This window comes from Xenia sp. Carnegie-2017, unplaced genomic scaffold, assembly GCF_021976095.1.
Source record: "Xenia sp. Carnegie-2017 unplaced genomic scaffold, XeniaSp_v1 HiC_scaffold_6, whole genome shotgun sequence".
Lineage (NCBI taxonomy): Eukaryota > Metazoa > Cnidaria > Anthozoa > Malacalcyonacea > Xeniidae > Xenia > Xenia sp. Carnegie-2017.
The window spans coordinates 3,598,575-3,620,486 of record NW_025813526.1 but is presented as its reverse complement, the minus strand read 5'-3'; the positions used below and the strand labels follow the sequence as shown (position 1 = coordinate 3,620,486).

At 27.0% G+C, this 21,912-nt stretch overlaps 24 non-coding genes and 1 pseudogene across 24 annotated transcripts; all 25 read left to right on the top strand.

Moving 5' to 3' along the window:
• Positions 1-648: 648 nt before the first annotated feature.
• LOC124458593 lies at positions 649-767 on the top strand. The gene has a single exon (XR_006953305.1). It is a non-coding gene; the product is annotated as a 5S ribosomal RNA (ribosomal RNA).
• Positions 768-1,508: 741 nt separating this feature from the next.
• Positions 1,509-1,627, top strand: LOC124458658. The gene has a single exon (XR_006953347.1). It is a non-coding gene; the product is annotated as a 5S ribosomal RNA (ribosomal RNA).
• A 740-nt stretch (positions 1,628-2,367) lies between these two features.
• On the top strand, positions 2,368-2,486 carry LOC124458657. The gene has a single exon (XR_006953346.1). It is a non-coding gene; the product is annotated as a 5S ribosomal RNA (ribosomal RNA).
• Positions 2,487-3,227: 741 nt separating this feature from the next.
• LOC124458656 lies at positions 3,228-3,346 on the top strand. The gene has a single exon (XR_006953345.1). It is a non-coding gene; the product is annotated as a 5S ribosomal RNA (ribosomal RNA).
• Positions 3,347-4,086: 740 nt separating this feature from the next.
• On the top strand, positions 4,087-4,205 carry LOC124458655. The gene has a single exon (XR_006953344.1). It is a non-coding gene; the product is annotated as a 5S ribosomal RNA (ribosomal RNA).
• A 739-nt stretch (positions 4,206-4,944) lies between these two features.
• On the top strand, positions 4,945-5,063 carry LOC124458654. The gene has a single exon (XR_006953343.1). It is a non-coding gene; the product is annotated as a 5S ribosomal RNA (ribosomal RNA).
• A 744-nt stretch (positions 5,064-5,807) lies between these two features.
• Positions 5,808-5,926, top strand: LOC124458653. The gene has a single exon (XR_006953342.1). It is a non-coding gene; the product is annotated as a 5S ribosomal RNA (ribosomal RNA).
• A 740-nt stretch (positions 5,927-6,666) lies between these two features.
• Positions 6,667-6,785, top strand: LOC124458652. The gene has a single exon (XR_006953341.1). It is a non-coding gene; the product is annotated as a 5S ribosomal RNA (ribosomal RNA).
• Positions 6,786-7,527: 742 nt separating this feature from the next.
• On the top strand, positions 7,528-7,646 carry LOC124458651. The gene has a single exon (XR_006953340.1). It is a non-coding gene; the product is annotated as a 5S ribosomal RNA (ribosomal RNA).
• A 743-nt stretch (positions 7,647-8,389) lies between these two features.
• LOC124458649 lies at positions 8,390-8,508 on the top strand. The gene has a single exon (XR_006953338.1). It is a non-coding gene; the product is annotated as a 5S ribosomal RNA (ribosomal RNA).
• A 740-nt stretch (positions 8,509-9,248) lies between these two features.
• On the top strand, positions 9,249-9,367 carry LOC124458648. Its single transcript, XR_006953337.1, has one exon. It is a non-coding gene; the product is annotated as a 5S ribosomal RNA (ribosomal RNA).
• Positions 9,368-10,106: 739 nt separating this feature from the next.
• LOC124458647 lies at positions 10,107-10,225 on the top strand. The gene has a single exon (XR_006953336.1). It is a non-coding gene; the product is annotated as a 5S ribosomal RNA (ribosomal RNA).
• Positions 10,226-10,971: 746 nt separating this feature from the next.
• LOC124458646 lies at positions 10,972-11,090 on the top strand. The gene has a single exon (XR_006953335.1). It is a non-coding gene; the product is annotated as a 5S ribosomal RNA (ribosomal RNA).
• Positions 11,091-11,829: 739 nt separating this feature from the next.
• LOC124458645 lies at positions 11,830-11,948 on the top strand. Its single transcript, XR_006953334.1, has one exon. It is a non-coding gene; the product is annotated as a 5S ribosomal RNA (ribosomal RNA).
• Positions 11,949-12,684: 736 nt separating this feature from the next.
• Positions 12,685-12,803, top strand: LOC124458592. The gene has a single exon (XR_006953304.1). It is a non-coding gene; the product is annotated as a 5S ribosomal RNA (ribosomal RNA).
• A 740-nt stretch (positions 12,804-13,543) lies between these two features.
• On the top strand, positions 13,544-13,662 carry LOC124458591. The gene has a single exon (XR_006953303.1). It is a non-coding gene; the product is annotated as a 5S ribosomal RNA (ribosomal RNA).
• Positions 13,663-14,405: 743 nt separating this feature from the next.
• Positions 14,406-14,524, top strand: LOC124458643. Its single transcript, XR_006953333.1, has one exon. It is a non-coding gene; the product is annotated as a 5S ribosomal RNA (ribosomal RNA).
• A 744-nt stretch (positions 14,525-15,268) lies between these two features.
• Positions 15,269-15,381, top strand: LOC124458633 (annotated as a pseudogene).
• Positions 15,382-16,126: 745 nt separating this feature from the next.
• LOC124458642 lies at positions 16,127-16,245 on the top strand. Its single transcript, XR_006953332.1, has one exon. It is a non-coding gene; the product is annotated as a 5S ribosomal RNA (ribosomal RNA).
• A 742-nt stretch (positions 16,246-16,987) lies between these two features.
• LOC124458641 lies at positions 16,988-17,106 on the top strand. The gene has a single exon (XR_006953331.1). It is a non-coding gene; the product is annotated as a 5S ribosomal RNA (ribosomal RNA).
• A 735-nt stretch (positions 17,107-17,841) lies between these two features.
• Positions 17,842-17,960, top strand: LOC124458640. Its single transcript, XR_006953330.1, has one exon. It is a non-coding gene; the product is annotated as a 5S ribosomal RNA (ribosomal RNA).
• A 738-nt stretch (positions 17,961-18,698) lies between these two features.
• LOC124458606 lies at positions 18,699-18,817 on the top strand. Its single transcript, XR_006953317.1, has one exon. It is a non-coding gene; the product is annotated as a 5S ribosomal RNA (ribosomal RNA).
• Positions 18,818-19,567: 750 nt separating this feature from the next.
• On the top strand, positions 19,568-19,686 carry LOC124458639. The gene has a single exon (XR_006953329.1). It is a non-coding gene; the product is annotated as a 5S ribosomal RNA (ribosomal RNA).
• Positions 19,687-20,431: 745 nt separating this feature from the next.
• On the top strand, positions 20,432-20,550 carry LOC124458637. Its single transcript, XR_006953327.1, has one exon. It is a non-coding gene; the product is annotated as a 5S ribosomal RNA (ribosomal RNA).
• Positions 20,551-21,295: 745 nt separating this feature from the next.
• LOC124458636 lies at positions 21,296-21,414 on the top strand. Its single transcript, XR_006953326.1, has one exon. It is a non-coding gene; the product is annotated as a 5S ribosomal RNA (ribosomal RNA).
• Positions 21,415-21,912: the final 498 nt, after the last annotated feature.

The following is a 21,912-nucleotide window of genomic DNA, read 5'->3' as shown; positions in this document are numbered from 1 at the left end:
TGTTTTTGTAACATCAAAGAAACTTATAAAAGAAGTTACAACTTCATTTTAGATTTAGTTTTACATAATATTTGTCAAATGTCTTATTAATTGGATAATTCAAATAATTATTCAACAATTAATTTTTTCATCGATAAAAGACAAATTCAAAGTCATCCTTAATAGTATTTTATAAATAATGTAAACCTTAAAACACTTCTTTCTTACTTTATCAAATACCTACCAGCATACTGCAAAAGAAAAATAGTTCTTTATCAAATCAAGAAAAATAAGCCTTATTCGGAAATAAAGTAGTAGGAGGGCTGACTACCGTGGAATATTGATTTTAGATACTTCTAACAAAATAAGAAATATTGATCATTAAAATAAATACATAAGTTATGCATTAGTATACCAAAATGAAAGCATCCACAGTGTAAAATGTTCACATTTTTATCATAATGCAAAATATGTATAAAACTAAACAAAAGTTTCTATACACCTTAAATTTCGCTAAAATTTTATTCTAATTTGATATTGATGAGACGTTCCAAATACATTCTAAATAACCCAGTTTTTAATTCTTCGATAAAATAGAACTTACTACTCATGTTTACAACTATGTTATACATAATGTAAAGTAGAAAACCCTTTTTCACATTAACTTTTAGCTACGACCAAACCACAAGTAAAGCACTGGTTCTCGTCTGATCACCAAAGTTAAGCCTTGTTGGGGGAAGTTAGTACTTAGATGGGTGACTGCCTAGGAATACTTCCTGTTGTAGACTTTTTTGAGTCATATCTGTTATAAATATGTAAATCAAATCAAAACAAATGCATAAATATTCAAAACTCGAAAAGCCACTGTTCGAAACATTCTTGTTTTGTAACATCAAAGAAACTTATAAAAGAAGTTACAACTTCATTTTAGATTTAGTTTTACATAATATTTGTCAAATGTCTTATTAATTGAATAATTCAAATAATTATTCAACAATTAATTTTTTCATCGATAAAAGACAAATTCAAAGTCATCCTTAATAGTATTTTATAAATAATGTAAACCTTAAAACACTTCTTTCTTACTTTATCAAATACCTACCAGCATACTGCAAAAGAAAAATAGTTCTTTATCAAATCAAGAAAAATAAGCCTTATTCGGAAATAAAGTAGTAGGAGGGCTGACTACCGTGGAATATTGATTTTTAGATACTTCTAACAAAATAAGAAATATTGATCATTAAAATAAATACATAAGTTATGCATTAGTATACCAAAATGAAAGCATCCACAGTGTAAAATGTTCACATTTTTATCATAATGCAAAATATGTATAAAACTAAACAAAAGTTTCTATACACCTTAAATTTCGCTAAAATTTTATTCTAATTTGATATTGATGAGACGTTCCAAATACATTCTAAATAACCCAGTTTTTTAATTCTTCGATAAAATAGAACTTACTACTCATGTTTACAACTATGTTATACATAATGTAAAGTAGAAAACCCTTTTTCACATTAACTTTTAGCTACGACCAAACCACAAGTAAAGCACTGGTTCTCGTCTGATCACCAAAGTTAAGCCTTGTTGGGGGAAGTTAGTACTTAGATGGGTGACTGCCTAGGAATACTTCCTGTTGTAGATTTTTTTGAGTCATATCTGTTATAAATATGTAAATCAAATCAAAACAAATGCATAAATATTCAAAACTCGAAAAGCCACTGTTCGAAACATTCTTGTTTTGTAACATCAAAGAAACTTATAAAAGAAGTTACAACTTCATTTTAGATTTAGTTTTACATAATATTTGTCAAATGTGTTATTAATTGGATAATTCAAATAATTATTCAACAATTAATTTTTTTCATCGATAAAAGACAAATTCAAAGTCATCCTTAATAGTATTTTATAAATAATGTAAACCTTAAAACACTTCTTTCTTACTTTATCAAATACCTACCAGCATACTGCAAAAGAAAAATAGTTCTTTATCAAATCAAGAAAAATAAGCCTTATTCCGAAATAAAGTAGTAGGAGGGCTGACTACCGTGGAATATTGATTTTAGATACTTCTAACAAAATAAGAAATATTGATCATTAAAATAAATACATAAGTTATGCATTAGTATACCAAAATGAAAGCATCCACAGTGTAAAATGTTCACATTTTTATCATAATGCAAAATATGTATAAAACTAAACAAAAGTTTCTATACACCTTAAATTTCGCTAAAATTTTATTCTAATTTGATATTGATGAGACGTTCCAAATACATTCTAAATAACCCAGTTTTTAATTCTTCGATAAAATAGAACTTACTACTCATGTTTACAACTATGTTATACATAATGTAAAGTAGAAAACCCTTTTTCACATTAACTTTTAGCTACGACCAAACCACAAGTAAAGCACTGGTTCTCGTCTGATCACCAAAGTTAAGCCTTGTTGGGGGAAGTTAGTACTTAGATGGGTGACTGCCTAGGAATACTTCCTGTTGTAGATTTTTTGAGTCATATCTGTTATAAATATGTAAATCAAATCAAAACAAATGCATAAATATTCAAAACTCGAAAAGCCACTGTTCGAAACATTCTTGTTTTGTAACATCAAAGAAACTTATAAAAGAAGTTACAACTTCATTTTTAGATTTAGTTTTACATAATATTTGTCAAATGTCTTATTAATTGAATAATTCAAATAATTATTCAACAATTAATTTTTTCATCGATAAAAGACAAATTCAAAGTCATCCTTAATAGTATTTTATAAATAATGTAAACCTTAAAACACTTCTTTCTTACTTTATCAAATACCTACCAGCATACTGCAAAAGAAAAATAGTTCTTTATCAAATCAAGAAAAATAAGCCTTATTCGGAAATAAAGTAGTAGGAGGGCTGACTACCGTGGAATATTGATTTTTAGATACTTCTAACAAAATAAGAAATATTGATCATTAAAATAAATACATAAGTTATGCATTAGTATACCAAAATGAAAGCATCCACAGTGTAAAATGTTCACATTTTTATCATAATGCAAAATATGTATAAAACTAAACAAAAGTTTCTATACACCTTAAATTTCGCTAAAATTTTATTCTAATTTGATATTGATGAGACGTTCCAAATACATTCTAAATAACCCAGTTTTTTAATTCTTCGATAAAATAGAACTTACTACTCATGTTTACAACTATGTTATACATAATGTAAAGTAGAAAACCCTTTTTCACATTAACTTTTAGCTACGACCAAACCACAAGTAAAGCACTGGTTCTCGTCTGATCACCAAAGTTAAGCCTTGTTGGGGGAAGTTAGTACTTAGATGGGTGACTGCCTAGGAATACTTCCTGTTGTAGATTTTTTGAGTCATATCTGTTATAAATATGTAAATCAAATCAAAACAAATGCATAAATATTCAAAACTCGAAAAGCCACTGTTCGAAACATTCTTGTTTTGTAACATCAAAGAAACTTATAAAAGAAGTTACAACTTCATTTTAGATTTAGTTTTACATAATATTTGTCAAATGTCTTATTAATTGGATAATTCAAATAATTATTCAACAATTAATTTTTTCATCGATAAAAGACAAATTCAAAGTCATCCTTAATAGTATTTTATAAATAATGTAAACCTTAAAACACTTCTTTCTTACTTTATCAAATACCTACCAGCATACTGCAAAAGAAAAATAGTTCTTTATCAAATCAAGAAAAATAAGCCTTATTCGGAAATAAAGTAGTAGGAGGGCTGACTACCGTGGAATATTGATTTTTAGATACTTCTAACAAAATAAGAAATATTGATCATTAAAATAAATACATAAGTTATGCATTAGTATACCAAAATGAAAGCATCCACAGTGTAAAATGTTCACATTTTTATCATAATGCAAAATATGTATAAAACTAAACAAAAGTTTCTATACACCTTAAATTTCGCTAAAATTTTATTCTAATTTGATATTGATGAGACGTTCCAAATACATTCTAAATAACCCAGTTTTTAAATTCTTCGATAAAATAGAACTTACTACTCATGTTTACAACTATGTTATACATAATGTAAAGTAGAAAACCCTTTTTCACATTAACTTTTAGCTACGACCAAACCACAAGTAAAGCACTGGTTCTCGTCTGATCACCAAAGTTAAGCCTTGTTGGGGGAAGTTAGTACTTAGATGGGTGACTGCCTAGGAATACTTCCTGTTGTAGATTTTTTTGAGTCATATCTGTTATAAATATGTAAATCAAATCAAAACAAATGCATAAATATTCAAAACTCGAAAAGCCACTGTTCGAAACATTCTTGTTTTGTAACATCAAAGAAACTTATAAAAGAAGTTACAACTTCATTTTAGATTTAGTTTTACATAATATTTGTCAAATGTCTTATTAATTGGATAATTCAAATAATTATTCAACAATTAATTTTTTCATCGATAAAAGACAAATTCAAAGTCATCCTTAATAGTATTTTATAAATAATGTAAACCTTAAAACACTTCTTTCTTACTTTATCAAATACCTACCAGCATACTGCAAAAGAAAAATAGTTCTTTATCAAATCAAGAAAAATAAGCCTTATTCGGAAATAAAGTAGTAGGAGGGCTGACTACCGTGGAATATTGATTTTAGATACTTCTAACAAAATAAGAAATATTGATCATTAAAATAAATACATAAGTTATGCATTAGTATACCAAAATGAAAGCATCCACAGTGTAAAATGTTCACATTTTTATCATAATGCAAAATATGTATAAAACTAAACAAAAGTTTCTATACACCTTAAATTTCGCTAAAATTTTATTCTAATTTGATATTGATGAGACGTTCCAAATACATTCTAAATAACCCAGTTTTTAATTCTTCGATAAAATAGAACTTACTACTCATGTTTACAACTATGTTATACATAATGTAAAGTAGAAAACCCTTTTTCACATTAACTTTTAGCTACGACCAAACCACAAGTAAAGCACTGGTTCTCGTCTGATCACCAAAGTTAAGCCTTGTTGGGGGAAGTTAGTACTTAGATGGGTGACTGCCTAGGAATACTTCCTGTTGTAGATTTTTTTGAGTCATATCTGTTATAAATATGTAAATCAAATCAAAAACAAATGCATAAATATTCAAAACTCGAAAAGCCACTGTTCGAAACATTCTTGTTTTGTAACATCAAAGAAACTTATAAAAGAAGTTACAACTTCATTTTTAGATTTAGTTTTACATAATATTTGTCAAATGTCTTATTAATTGGATAATTCAAATAATTATTCAACAATTAATTTTTTTCATCGATAAAAGACAAATTCAAAGTCATCCTTAATAGTATTTTATAAATAATGTAAACCTTAAAACACTTCTTTCTTACTTTATCAAATACCTACCAGCATACTGCAAAAGAAAAATAGTTCTTTATCAAATCAAGAAAAATAAGCCTTATTCGGAAATAAAGTAGTAGGAGGGCTGACTACCGTGGAATATTGATTTTTAGATACTTCTAACAAAATAAGAAATATTGATCATTAAAATAAATACATAAGTTATGCATTAGTATACCAAAATGAAAGCATCCACAGTGTAAAATGTTCACATTTTTATCATAATGCAAAATATGTATAAAACTAAACAAAAGTTTCTATACACCTTAAATTTCGCTAAAATTTTATTCTAATTTGATATTGATGAGACGTTCCAAATACATTCTAAATAACCCAGTTTTTTAATTCTTCGATAAAATAGAACTTACTACTCATGTTTACAACTATGTTATACATAATGTAAAGTAGAAAACCCTTTTTCACATTAACTTTTAGCTACGACCAAACCACAAGTAAAGCACTGGTTCTCGTCTGATCACCAAAGTTAAGCCTTGTTGGGGGAAGTTAGTACTTAGATGGGTGACTGCCTAGGAATACTTCCTGTTGTAGATTTTTGAGTCATATCTGTTATAAATATGTAAATCAAATCAAAACAAATGCATAAATATTCAAAACTCGAAAAGCCACTGTTCGAAACATTCTTGTTTTGTAACATCAAAGAAACTTATAAAAGAAGTTACAACTTCATTTTTAGATTTAGTTTTACATAATATTTGTCAAATGTCTTATTAATTGGATAATTCAAATAATTATTCAACAATTAATTTTTTCATCGATAAAAGACAAATTCAAAGTCATCCTTAATAGTATTTTATAAATAATGTAAACCTTAAAACACTTCTTTCTTACTTTATCAAATACCTACCAGCATACTGCAAAAGAAAAATAGTTCTTTATCAAATCAAGAAAAATAAGCCTTATTCGGAAATAAAGTAGTAGGAGGGCTGACTACCGTGGAATATTGATTTTTAGATACTTCTAACAAAATAAGAAATATTGATCATTAAAATAAATACATAAGTTATGCATTAGTATACCAAAATGAAAGCATCCACAGTGTAAAATGTTCACATTTTTATCATAATGCAAAATATGTATAAAACTAAACAAAAGTTTCTATACACCTTAAATTTCGCTAAAATTTTATTCTAATTTGATATTGATGAGACGTTCCAAATACATTCTAAATAACCCAGTTTTTTAATTCTTCGATAAAATAGAACTTACTACTCATGTTTACAACTATGTTATACATAATGTAAAGTAGAAAACCCTTTTTCACATTAACTTTTAGCTACGACCAAACCACAAGTAAAGCACTGGTTCTCGTCTGATCACCAAAGTTAAGCCTTGTTGGGGGAAGTTAGTACTTAGATGGGTGACTGCCTAGGAATACTTCCTGTTGTAGATTTTTTTGAGTCATATCTGTTATAAATATGTAAATCAAATCAAAACAAATGCATAAATATTCAAAACTCGAAAAGCCACTGTTCGAAACATTCTTGTTTTGTAACATCAAAGAAACTTATAAAAGAAGTTACAACTTCATTTTTAGATTTAGTTTTACATAATATTTGTCAAATGTCTTATTAATTGGATAATTCAAATAATTATTCAACAATTAATTTTTTCATCGATAAAAGACAAATTCAAAGTCATCCTTAATAGTATTTTATAAATAATGTAAACCTTAAAACACTTCTTTCTTACTTTATCAAATACCTACCAGCATACTGCAAAAGAAAAATAGTTCTTTATCAAATCAAGAAAAATAAGCCTTATTCCGAAATAAAGTAGTAGGAGGGCTGACTACCGTGGAATATTGATTTTTAGATACTTCTAACAAAATAAGAAATATTGATCATTAAAATAAATACATAAGTTATGCATTAGTATACCAAAATGAAAGCATCCACAGTGTAAAATGTTCACATTTTTATCATAATGCAAAATATGTATAAAACTAAACAAAAGTTTCTATACACCTTAAATTTCGCTAAAATTTTATTCTAATTTGATATTGATGAGACGTTCCAAATACATTCTAAATAACCCAGTTTTTTAATTCTTCGATAAAATAGAACTTACTACTCATGTTTACAACTATGTTATACATAATGTAAAGTAGAAAACCCTTTTTCACATTAACTTTTAGCTACGACCAAACCACAAGTAAAGCACTGGTTCTCGTCTGATCACCAAAGTTAAGCCTTGTTGGGGGAAGTTAGTACTTAGATGGGTGACTGCCTAGGAATACTTCCTGTTGTAGATTTTTTTGAGTCATATCTGTTATAAATATGTAAATCAAATCAAAACAAATGCATAAATATTCAAAACTCGAAAAGCCACTGTTCGAAACATTCTTGTTTTGTAACATCAAAGAAACTTGTAAAAGAAGTTACAACTTCATTTTTAGATTTAGTTTTACATAATATTTGTCAAATGTGTTATTAATTGGATAATTCAAATAATTATTCAACAATTAATTTTTTTCATCGATAAAAGACAAATTCAAAGTCATCCTTAATAGTATTTTATAAATAATGTAAACCTTAAAACACTTCTTTCTTACTTTATCAAATACCTACCAGCATACTGCAAAAGAAAAATAGTTCTTTATCAAATCAACAAAAATAAGCCTTATTCGGAAATAAAGTAGTAGGAGGGCTGACTACCGTGGAATATTGATTTTTAGATACTTCTAACAAAATAAGAAATATTGATCATTAAAATAAATACATAAGTTATGCATTAGTATACCAAAATGAAAGCATCCACAGTGTAAAATGTTCACATTTTTATCATAATGCAAAATATGTATAAAACTAAACAAAAGTTTCTATACACCTTAAATTTCGCTAAAATTTTATTCTAATTTGATATTGATGAGACGTTCCAAATACATTCTAAATAACCCAGTTTTTTAATTCTTCGATAAAATAGAACTTACTACTCATGTTTACAACTATGTTATACATAATGTAAAGTAGAAAACCCTTTTTCACATTAACTTTTAGCTACGACCAAACCACAAGTAAAGCACTGGTTCTCGTCTGATCACCAAAGTTAAGCCTTGTTGGGGGAAGTTAGTACTTAGATGGGTGACTGCCTAGGAATACTTCCTGTTGTAGATTTTTTTGAGTCATATCTGTTATAAATATGTAAATCAAATCAAAACAAATGCATAAATATTCAAAACTCGAAAAGCCACTGTTCGAAACATTCTTGTTTTGTAACATCAAAGAAACTTGTAAAAGAAGTTACAACTTCATTTTAGATTTAGTTTTACATAATATTTGTCAAATGTGTTATTAATTGATAATTCAAATAATTATTCAACAATTAATTTTTTCATCGATAAAAGACAAATTCAAAGTCATCCTTAATAGTATTTTATAAATAATGTAAACCTTAAAACACTTCTTTCTTACTTTATCAAATACCTACCAGCATACTGCAAAAGAAAAATAGTTCTTTATCAAATCAAGAAAAATAAGCCTTATTCGGAAATAAAGTAGTAGGAGGGCTGACTACCGTGGAATATTGATTTTTAGATACTTCTAACAAAATAAGAAATATTGATCATTAAAATAAATACATAAGTTATGCATTAGTATACCAAAATGAAAGCATCCACAGTGTAAAATGTTCACATTTTTATCATAATGCAAAATATGTATAAAACTAAACAAAAGTTTCTATACACCTTAAATTTCGCTAAAATTTTATTCTAATTTGATATTGATGAGACGTTCCAAATACATTCTAAATAACCCAGTTTTTTAATTCTTCGATAAAATAGAACTTACTACTCATGTTTACAACTATGTTATACATAATGTAAAGTAGAAAACCCTTTTTCACATTAACTTTTAGCTACGACCAAACCACAAGTAAAGCACTGGTTCTCGTCTGATCACCAAAGTTAAGCCTTGTTGGGGGAAGTTAGTACTTAGATGGGTGACTGCCTAGGAATACTTCCTGTTGTAGATTTTTGAGTCATATCTGTTATAAATATGTAAATCAAATCAAAACAAATGCATAAATATTCAAAACTCAAAAGCCACTGTTCAAACATTCTTGTTTTGTAACATCAAAGAAACTTATAAAAGAAGTTACAACTTCCTTTTTAGATTTAGTTTTACATAATATTTGTCAAATGTGTTATTAATTGGATAATTCAAATAATTATTCAACAATTAATTTTTTTCATCGATAAAAGACAAATTCAAAGTCATCCTTAATAGTATTTTATAAATAATGTAAACCTTAAAACACTTCTTTCTTACTTTATCAAATACCTACCAGCATACTGCAAAAGAAAAATAGTTCTTTATCAAATCAACAAAAATAAGCCTTATTCCGAAATAAAGTAGTAGGAGGGCTGACTACCGTGGAATATTGATTTTTAGATACTTCTAACAAAATAAGAAATATTGATCATTAAAATAAATACATAAGTTATGCATTAGTATACCAAAATGAAAGCATCCACAGTGTAAAATGTTCACATTTTTATCATAATGCAAAATATGTATAAAACTAAACAAAAGTTTCTATACACCTTAAATTTCGCTAAAATTTTATTCTAATTTGATATTGATGAGACGTTCCAAATACATTCTAAATAACCCAGTTTTTTAATTCTTCGATAAAATAGAACTTACTACTCATGTTTACAACTATGTTATACATAATGTAAAGTAGAAAACCCTTTTTCACATTAACTTTTAGCTACGACCAAACCACAAGTAAAGCACTGGTTCTCGTCTGATCACCAAAGTTAAGCCTTGTTGGGGGAAGTTAGTACTTAGATGGGTGACTGCCTAGGAATACTTCCTGTTGTAGATTTTTTTGAGTCATATCTGTTATAAATATGTAAATCAAATCAAAACAAATGCATAAATATTCAAAACTCGAAAAGCCACTGTTCGAAACATTCTTGTTTTGTAACATCAAAGAAACTTATAAAAGAAGTTACAACTTCATTTTTAGATTTAGTTTTACATAATATTTGTCAAATGTCTTATTAATTGGATAATTCAAATAATTATTCAACAATTAATTTTTTTCATCGATAAAAGACAAATTCAAAGTCATCCTTAATAGTATTTTATAAATAATGTAAACCTTAAAACACTTCTTTCTTACTTTATCAAATACCTACCAGCATACTGCAAAAAGAAAAATAGTTCTTTATCAAATCAAGAAAAATAAGCCTTATTCCGGAAATAAAGTAGTAGGAGGGCTGACTACCGTGGAATATTGATTTTTAGATACTTCTAACAAAATAAGAAATATTGATCATTAAAATAAATACATAAGTTATGCATTAGTATACCAAAATGAAAGCATCCACAGTGTAAAATGTTCACATTTTTATCATAATGCAAAATATGTATAAAACTAAACAAAAGTTTCTATACACCTTAAATTTCGCTAAAATTTTATTCTAATTTGATATTGATGAGACGTTCCAAATACATTCTAAATAACCCAGTTTTTTAATTCTTCGATAAAATAGAACTTACTACTCATGTTTACAACTATGTTATACATAATGTAAAGTAGAAAACCCTTTTTTCACATTAACTTTTAGCTACGACCAAACCACAAGTAAAGCACTGGTTCTCGTCTGATCACCAAAGTTAAGCCTTGTTGGGGGAAGTTAGTACTTAGATGGGTGACTGCCTAGGAATACTTCCTGTTGTAGATTTTTTTGAGTCATATCTGTTATAAATATGTAAATCAAATCAAAACAAATGCATAAATATTCAAAACTCGAAAAGCCACTGTTCGAAACATTCTTGTTTTGTAACATCAAAGAAACTTAAAAGAAGTTACAACTTCATTTTTAGATTTAGTTTTACATAATATTTGTCAAATGTCTTATTAATTGGATAATTCAAATAATTATTCAACAATTAATTTTTTCATCGATAAAAGACAAATTCAAAGTCATCCTTAATAGTATTTTATAAATAATGTAAACCTTAAAACACTTCTTTCTTACTTTATCAAATACCTACCAGCATACTGCAAAAGAAAAATAGTTCTTTATCAAATCAACAAAAATAAGCCTTATTCGGAAATAAAGTAGTAGGAGGGCTGACTACCGTGGAATATTGATTTTTAGATACTTCTAACAAAATAAGAAATATTGATCATTAAAATAAATACATAAGTTATGCATTAGTATACCAAAATGAAAGCATCCACAGTGTAAAATGTTCACATTTTATCATAATGCAAAATATGTATAAAACTAAACAAAAGTTTCTATACACCTTAAATTTCGCTAAAATTTTATTCTAATTTGATATTGATGAGACGTTCCAAATACATTCTAAATAACCCAGTTTTTTAATTCTTCGATAAAATAGAACTTACTACTCATGTTTACAACTATGTTATACATAATGTAAAGTAGAAAACCCTTTTTCACATTAACTTTTAGCTACGACCAAACCACAAGTAAAGCACTGGTTCTCGTCTGATCACCAAAGTTAAGCCTTGTTGGGGGAAGTTAGTACTTAGATGGGTGACTGCCTAGGAATACTTCCTGTTGTAGATTTTTGAGTCATATCTGTTATAAATATGTAAATCAAATAAAAACAAATGCATAAATATTCAAAACTCGAAAAGCCACTGTTCGAAACATTCTTGTTTTGTAACATCAAAGAAACTTGTAAAAGAAGTTACAACTTCATTTTAGATTTAGTTTTACATAATATTTGTCAAATGTCTTATTAATTGAATAATTCAAATAATTATTCAACAATTAATTTTTCATCGATAAAAGACAAATTCAAAGTCATCCTTAATAGTATTTTATAAATAATGTAAACCTTAAAACACTTCTTTCTTACTTTATCAAATACCTACCAGCATACTGCAAAAGAAAAATAGTTCTTTATCAAATCAAGAAAAATAAGCCTTATTCGGAAATAAAGTAGTAGGAGGGCTGACTACCGTGGAATATTGATTTTAGATACTTCTAACAAAATAAGAAATATTGATCATTAAAATAAATACATAAGTTATGCATTAGTATACCAAAATGAAAGCATCCACAGTGTAAAATGTTCACATTTTATCATAATGCAAAATATGTATAAAACTAAACAAAAGTTTCTATACACCTTAAATTTCGCTAAAATTTTATTCTAATTTGATATTGATGAGACGTTCCAAATACATTCTAAATAACCCAGTTTTTTAATTCTTCGATAAAATAGAACTTACTACTCATGTTTACAACTATGTTATACATAATGTAAAGTAGAAAACCCTTTTTCACATTAACTTTTAGCTACGACCAAACCACAAGTAAAGCACTGGTTCTCGTCTGATCACCAAAGTTAAGCCTTGTTGGGGGAAGTTAGTACTTAGATGGGTGACTGCCTAGGAATACTTCCTGTTGTAGACTTTTTTGAGTCATATCTGTTATAAATATGTAAATCAAATCAAAACAAATGCATAAATATTCAAAACTCGAAAAGCCACTGTTCGAAACATTCTTGTTTTGTAACATCAAAGAAACTTATAAAAGAAGTTACAACTTCATTTTTAGATTTAGTTTTACATAATATTTGTCAAATGTCTTATTAATTGGATAATTCAAATAATTATTCAACAATTAATTTTTCATCGATAAAAGACAAATTCAAAGTCATCCTTAATAGTATTTTATAAATAATGTAAACCTTAAAACACTTCTTTCTTACTTTATCAAATACCTACCAGCATACTGCAAAAGAAAAATAGTTCTTTATCAAATCAAGAAAAATAAGCCTTATTCGGAAATAAAGTAGTAGGAGGGCTGACTACCGTGGAATATTGATTTTTAGATACTTCTAACAAAATAAGAAATATTGATCATTAAAATAAATACATAAGTTATGCATTAGTATACCAAAATGAAAGCATCCACAGTGTAAAATGTTCACATTTTATCATAATGCAAAATATGTATAAAACTAAACAAAAGTTTCTATACACCTTAAATTTCGCTAAAATTTTATTCTAATTTGATATTGATGAGACGTTCCAAATACATTCTAAATAACCCAGTTTTTTAATTCTTCGATAAAATAGAACTTACTACTCATGTTTACAACTATGTTATACATAATGTAAAGTAGAAAACCCTTTTTCACATTAACTTTTAGCTACGACCAAACCACAAGTAAAGCACTGGTTCTCGTCTGATCACCAAAGTTAAGCCTTGTTGGGGGAAGTTAGTACTTAGATGGGTGACTGCCTAGGAATACTTCCTGTTGTAGACTTTTTTGAGTCATATCTGTTATAAATATGTAAATCAAATCAAAACAAATGCATAAATATTCAAAACTCGAAAAGCCACTGTTCGAAACATTCTTGTTTTGTAACATCAAAGAAACTTATAAAAGAAGTTACAACTTCATTTTAGATTTAGTTTTACATAATATTTGTCAAATGTCTTATTAATTGATAATTCAAATAATTATTCAACAATTAATTTTTTCATCGATAAAAGACAAATTCAAAGTCATCCTTAATAGTATTTTATAAATAATGTAAACCTTAAAACACTTCTTTCTTACTTTATCAAATACCTACCAGCATACTGCAAAAAGAAAAATAGTTCTTTATCAAATCAAGAAAAATAAGCCTTATTCCGGAAATAAAGTAGTAGGAGGGCTGACTACCGTGGAATATTGATTTTTAGATACTTCTAACAAAATAAGAAATATTGATCATTAAAATAAATACATAAGTTATGCATTAGTATACCAAAATGAAAGCATCCACAGTGTAAAATGTTCACATTTTTATCATAATGCAAAATATGTATAAAACTAAACAAAAGTTTCTATACACCTTAAATTTCGCTAAAATTTTATTCTAATTTGATATTGATGAGACGTTCCAAATACATTCTAAATAACCCAGTTTTTTAATTCTTCGATAAAATAGAACTTACTACTCATGTTTACAACTATGTTATACATAATGTAAAGTAGAAAACCCTTTTTTCACATTAACTTTTAGCTACGACCAAACCACAAGTAAAGCACTGGTTCTCGTCTGATCACCAAAGTTAAGCCTTGTTGGGGGAAGTTAGTACTTAGATGGGTGACTGCCTAGGAATACTTCCTGTTGTAGATTTTTTTGAGTCATATCTGTTATAAATATGTAAATCAAATCAAAAACAAATGCATAAATATTCAAAACTCGAAAAGCCACTGTTCGAAACATTCTTGTTTTTGTAACATCAAAGAAACTTGTAAAAGAAGTTACAACTTCATTTTTAGATTTAGTTTTACATAATATTTGTCAAATGTGTTATTAATTGGATAATTCAAATAATTATTCAACAATTAATTTTTTTCATCGATAAAAGACAAATTCAAAGTCATCCTTAATAGTATTTTATAAATAATGTAAACCTTAAAACACTTCTTTCTTACTTTATCAAATACCTACCAGCATACTGCAAAAGAAAAATAGTTCTTTATCAAATCAAGAAAAATAAGCCTTATTCGAAATAAAGTAGTAGGAGGGCTGACTACCGTGGAATATTGATTTTTAGATACTTCTAACAAAATAAGAAATATTGATCATTAAAATAAATACATAAGTTATGCATTAGTATACCAAAATGAAAGCATCCACAGTGTAAAATGTTCACATTTTTATCATAATGCAAAATATGTATAAAACTAAACAAAAGTTTCTATACACCTTAAATTTCGCTAAAATTTTATTCTAATTTGATATTGATGAGACGTTCCAAATACATTCTAAATAACCCAGTTTTTAATTCTTCGATAAAATAGAACTTACTACTCATGTTTACAACTATGTTATACATAATGTAAAGTAGAAAACCCTTTTTTCACATTAACTTTTAGCTATGACCAAACCACAAGTAAAGCACTGGTTCTCGTCTGATCACCAAAGTTAAGCCTTGTTGGGGGAAGTTAGTACTTAGATGGGTGACTGCCTACTTCCTGTTGTAGATTTTTTTGAGTCATATCTGTAATAAATATGTAAATCAAATCAAAAACAAATGCATAAATATTCAAAACTCGAAAAGCCACTGTTCAAAACATTCTTGTTTTTGTAACATCAAAGAAACTTGTAAAAGAAGTTACAACTTCATTTTTAGATTTAGTTTTACATAATATTTGTCAAATGTGTTATTAATTGGATAATTCAAATAATTATTCAACAATTAATTTTTTCATCGATAAAAGACAAATTCAAAGTCATCCTTAATAGTATTTTATAAATAATGTAAACCTTAAAACACTTCTTTCTTACTTTATCAAATACCTACCAGCATACTGCAAAAGAAAAATAGTTCTTTATCAAATCAAGAAAAATAAGCCTTATTCGGAAATAAAGTAGTAGGAGGGCTGACTACCGTGGAATATTGATTTTTAGATACTTCTAACAAAATAAGAAATATTGATCATTAAAATAAATACATAAGTTATGCATTAGTATACCAAAATGAAAGCATCCACAGTGTAAAATGTTCACATTTTTATCATAATGCAAAATATGTATAAAACTAAACAAAAGTTTCTATACACCTTAAATTTCGCTAAAATTTTATTCTAATTTGATATTGATGAGACGTTCCAAATACATTCTAAATAACCCAGTTTTTTAATTCTTCGATAAAATAGAACTTACTACTCATGTTTACAACTATGTTATACATAATGTAAAGTAGAAAACCCTTTTTTCACATTAACTTTTAGCTACGACCAAACCACAAGTAAAGCACTGGTTCTCGTCTGATCACCAAAGTTAAGCCTTGTTGGGGGAAGTTAGTACTTAGATGGGTGACTGCCTAGGAATACTTCCTGTTGTAGATTTTTTTGAGTCATATCTGTTATAAATATGTAAATCAAATCAAAAACAAATGCATAAATATTCAAAACTCGAAAAGCCACTGTTCGAAACATTCTTGTTTTGTAACATCAAAGAAACTTATAAAAGAAGTTACAACTTCATTTTTAGATTTAGTTTTACATAATATTTGTCAAATGTGTTATTAATTGGATAATTCAAATAATTATTCAACAATTAATTTTTCATCGATAAAAGACAAATTCAAAGTCATCCTTAATAGTATTTTATAAATAATGTAAACCTTAAAACACTTCTTTCTTACTTTATCAAATACCTACCAGCATACTGCAAAAGAAAAATAGTTCTTTATCAAATCAAGAAAAATAAGCCTTATTCCGAAATAAAGTAGTAGGAGGGCTGACTACCGTGGAATATTGATTTTTAGATACTTCTAACAAAATAAGAAATATTGATCATTAAAATAAATACATAAGTTATGCATTAGTATACCAAAATGAAAGCATCCACAGTGTAAAATGTTCACATTTTTATCATAATGCAAAATATGTATAAAACTAAACAAAAGTTTCTATACACCTTAAATTTCGCTAAAATTTTATTCTAATTTGATATTGATGAGACGTTCCAAATACATTCTAAATAACCCAGTTTTTTAATTCTTCGATAAAATAGAACTTACTACTCATGTTTACAACTATGTTATACATAATGTAAAGTAGAAAACCCTTTTTCACATTAACTTTTAGCTACGACCAAACCACAAGTAAAGCACTGGTTCTCGTCTGATCACCAAAGTTAAGCCTTGTTGGGGGAAGTTAGTACTTAGATGGGTGACTGCCTAGGAATACTTCCTGTTGTAGATTTTTGAGTCATATCTGTTATAAATATGTAAATCAAATCAAAACAAATGCATAAATATTCAAAACTCAAAAGCCACTGTTCAAACATTCTTGTTTTGTAACATCAAAGAAACTTATAAAAGAAGTTACAACTTCCTTTTAGATTTAGTTTTACATAATATTTGTCAAATGTCTTATTAATTGGATAATTCAAATAATTATTCAACAATTAATTTTTTCATCGATAAAAGACAAATTCAAACTCATGCTTAATAGTATTTTATAAATAATGTAAACCTTAAAACACTTCTTTCTTACTTTATCAAATACCTACCAGCATACTGCAAAAAAAAAATAGTTCTTTATCAAATCAAGAAAAATAAGCCTTATTCCGGAAATAAAGTAGTAGGAGGGCTGACTACCGTGGAATATTGATTTTTAGATACTTCTAACAAAATAAGAAATATTGATCATTAAAATAAATACATAAGTTATGCATTAGTATACCAAAATGAAAGCATCCAGTGTAAAATGTTCACATTTTATCATAATGCAAAATATGTATAAAACTAAACAAAAGTTTCTATACACCTTAAATTTCGCTAAAATTTTATTCTAATTTGATATTGATGAGACGTTCCAAATACATTCTAAATAACCCAGTTTTTAATTCTTCGATAAAATAGAACTTACTACTCATGTTTACAACTATGTTATACATAATGTAAAGTAGAAAACCCTTTTTTCACATTAACTTTTAGCTACGACCAAACCACAAGTAAAGCACTGGTTCTCGTCTGATCACCAAAGTTAAGCCTTGTTGGGGGAAGTTAGTACTTAGATGGGTGACTGCCTAGGAATACTTCCTGTTGTAGATTTTTTTGAGTCATATCTGTTATAAATATGTAAATCAAATCAAAAACAAATGCATAAATATTCAAAACTCAAAAAGCCACTGTTCAAAACATTCTTGTTTTTGTAACATCAAAGAAACTTATAAAAGAAGTTACAACTTCCTTTTTAGATTTAGTTTTACATAATATTTGTCAAATGTGTTATTAATTGATAATTCAAATAATTATTCAACAATTAATTTTTCATCGATAAAAGACAAATTCAAACTCATGCTTAATAGTATTTTATAAATAATGTAAACCTTAAAACACTTCTTTCTTACTTTAAATACCTACCAGCATACTGCAAAAGAAAAATAGTTCTTTATCAAATCAACAAAAATAAGCCTTATTCGGAAATAAAGTAGTAGGAGGGCTGACTACCGTGGAATATTGATTTTTAGATACTTCTAACAAAATAAGAAATATTGATCATTAAAATAAATACATAAGTTATGCATTAGTATACCAAAATGAAAGCATCCACAGTGTAAAATGTTCACATTTTTATCATAATGCAAAATATGTATAAAACTAAACAAAAGTTTCTATACACCTTAAATTTCGCTAAAATTTTATTCTAATTTGATATTGATGAGACGTTCCAAATACATTCTAAATAACCCAGTTTTTAATTCTTCGATAAAATAGAACTTACTACTCATGTTTACAACTATGTTATACATAATGTAAAGTAGAAAACCCTTTTTCACATTAACTTTTAGCTATGACCAAACCACAAGTAAAGCACTGGTTCTCGTCTGATCACCAAAGTTAAGCCTTGTTGGGGGAAGTTAGTACTTAGATGGGTGACTGCCTAGGAATACTTCCTGTTGTAGACTTTTTTGAGTCATATCTGTTATAAATATGTAAATCAAAAATCAAAAACAAATGCATAAATATTCAAAACTCGAAAAGCCACTGTTCGAAACATTCTTGTTTTTGTAACATCAAAGAAACTTATAAAAGAAGTTACAACTTCCTTTTTAGATTTAGTTTTACATAATATTTGTCAAATGTGTTATTAATTGGATAATTCAAATAAATACTCAACAATTAATTTTTTTCATCGATAAAAGACAAATTCAAACTCATGCTTAATAGTATTTTATAAATAATGTAAACCTTAAAACACTTCTTTCTTACTTTATCAAATACCTACCAGCATACTGCAAAAAGAAAAATAGTTCTTTATCAAATCAAGAAAAATAAGCCTTATTCCGGAAATAAAGTAGTAGGAGGGCTGACTACCGTGGAATATTGATTTTTAGATACTTCTAACAAAATAAGAAATATTGATCATTAAAATAAATACATAAGTTATGCATTAGTATACCAAAATGAAAGCATCCACAGTGTAAAATGTTCACATTTTAATCATAATGCAAAATATGTATAAAACTAAACAAAAGTTTCTATACACCTTAAATTTCGCTAAAATTTTATTCTAATTTGATATTGATGAGACGTTCCAAATACATTCTAAATAACCTAGTTTTTTAATTCTTCGATAAAATAGAACTTACTACTCATGTTTACAACTATGTTATACATAATGTAAAGTAGAAAACCCTTTTTTCACATTAACTTTTAGCTACGACCAAACCACAAGTAAAGCACTGGTTCTCGTCTGATCACCAAAGTTAAGCCTTGTTGGGGGAAGTTAGTACTTAGATGGGTGACTGCCTAGGAATACTTCCTGTTGTAGATTTTTTTGAGTCATATCTGTTATAAATATGTAAATCAAATCAAAAACAAATGCATAAATATTCAAAACTCAAAAAGCCACTGTTCAAAACATTCTTGTTTTGTAACATCAAAGAAACTTATAAAAGTTACAACTTCCTTTTCAGATTTAGTTTTACATAATATTTGTCAAATGTGTTATTAATTGGATAATTCAAATAAATATTCAACAATTAATTTTTTTCATCGATAAAAGACAAATTCAAACTCATGCTTAATAGTATTTTATAAATAATGTAAACCTTAAAACACTTCTTTCTTACTTTATCAAATACCTACCAGCATACTGCAAAAAGAAAAATAGTTCTTTATCAAATCAAGAAAAATAAGCCTTATTCCGGAAATAAAGTAGTAGGAGGGCTGACTACCGTGGAATATTGATTTTTAGATACTTCTAACAAAATAAGAAATATTGATCATTAAAATAAATACATAAATTATGCATTAGTATTCCAAAATGAAAGCATCCAGAGTGTAAAATGTTCACATTTTTATCATAATTCAAAATATGTATAAAACTAAACAAAACTTTCTATACACCTTAAATTTCGCTAAAATTTTATTCTAATTTGATATTGATGAGACGTTCCAAATACATTCTAAATAACCCAGTTCTTTTAATTCTTCAATAAAATAGAACTTACTACTCATGTTTACAACTATGTTATACATAATGTAAAGTAGAAAACCCTTTTTTCACATTAACTTTTAGCTACGACCAAACCACAAGTAAAGCACTGGTTCTCGTCTGATCACCAAAGTTAAGCCTTGTTGGGGGAAGTTAGTACTTAGATGGGTGACTGCCTAGGAATACTTCCTGTTGTAGATTTTTTTTAGTCATATCTGTTATAAATATGTAAATCAAATCAAAAACAAATGCATAAATATTCAAAACTCGAAAAGCCACTGTTCGAAAATTCTTGTTTTTGTAACATCAAAGAAACTTATAAAAGAAGTTACAACTTCCTTTTTAGATTTAGTTTTACATAATATTTGTCAAATGTGTTATTAATTGAATAATTCAAATAATTATTCAACAATTAATTTTTTTCATCGATAAAAGACAAATTCAAAGTCATCCTTAATAGTATTTTATAAATAATGTAAACCTTAAAACACTTCTTTCTTACTTTATCAAATACCTACCAGCATACTGCAAAAAGAAAAATAGTTCTTTATCAAATCAACAAAAATAAGCCTTATTCGGAAATAAAGTAGTAGGAGGGCTGACTACCGTGGAATATTGATTTTTAGATACTTCTAACAAAATAAGAAATATTGATCATTAAAATAAATACATAAGTTATGCATTAGTATACCAAAATGAAAGCATCCACAGTGTAAAATGTTCACATTTTTATCATAATGCAAAATATGTATAAAACTAAACAAAAGTTTCTATACACCTTAAATTTCGCTAAAATTTTATTCTAATTTGATATTGATGAGACGTTCCAAATACATTCTAAATAACCCAGTTTTTTAATTCTTCGATAAAATAGAACTTACTACTCATGTTTACAACTATGTTATACATAATGTAAAGTAGAAAACCCTTTTTCACATTAACTTTTAGCTACGACCAAACCACAAGTAAAGCACTGGTTCTCGTCTGATCACCAAAGTTAAGCCTTGTTGGGGGAAGTTAGTACTTAGATGGGTGACTGCCTAGGAATACTTCCTGTTGTAGATTTTTGAGTCATATCTGTTATAAATATGTAAATCAAATCAAAAACAAATGCATAAATATTCAAAACTCGAAAAGCCACTGTTCGAAACATTCTTGTTTTGTAACATCAAAGAAACTTATAAAAGAAGTTACAACTTCATTTTAGATTTAGTTTTACATAATATTTGTCAAATGTCTTATTAATTGAATAATTCAAATAATTATTCAACAATTAATTTTTCATCGATAAAAGACAAATTCAAAGTCATCCTTAATAGTATTTTATAAATAATGTAAACCTTAAAACACTTCTTTCTTACTTTATCAAATACCTACCAGCATACTGCAAAAAGAAAAATAGTTCTTTATCAAATCAAAAAAATAAGCCTTATTCGAAATAAAGTAGTAGGAGGGCTGACTACCGTGGAATATTGATTTTAGATACTTCTAACAAAATAAGAAATATTGATCATTAAAATAAATACATAAGTTATGCATTAGTATACCAAAATGAAAGCATCC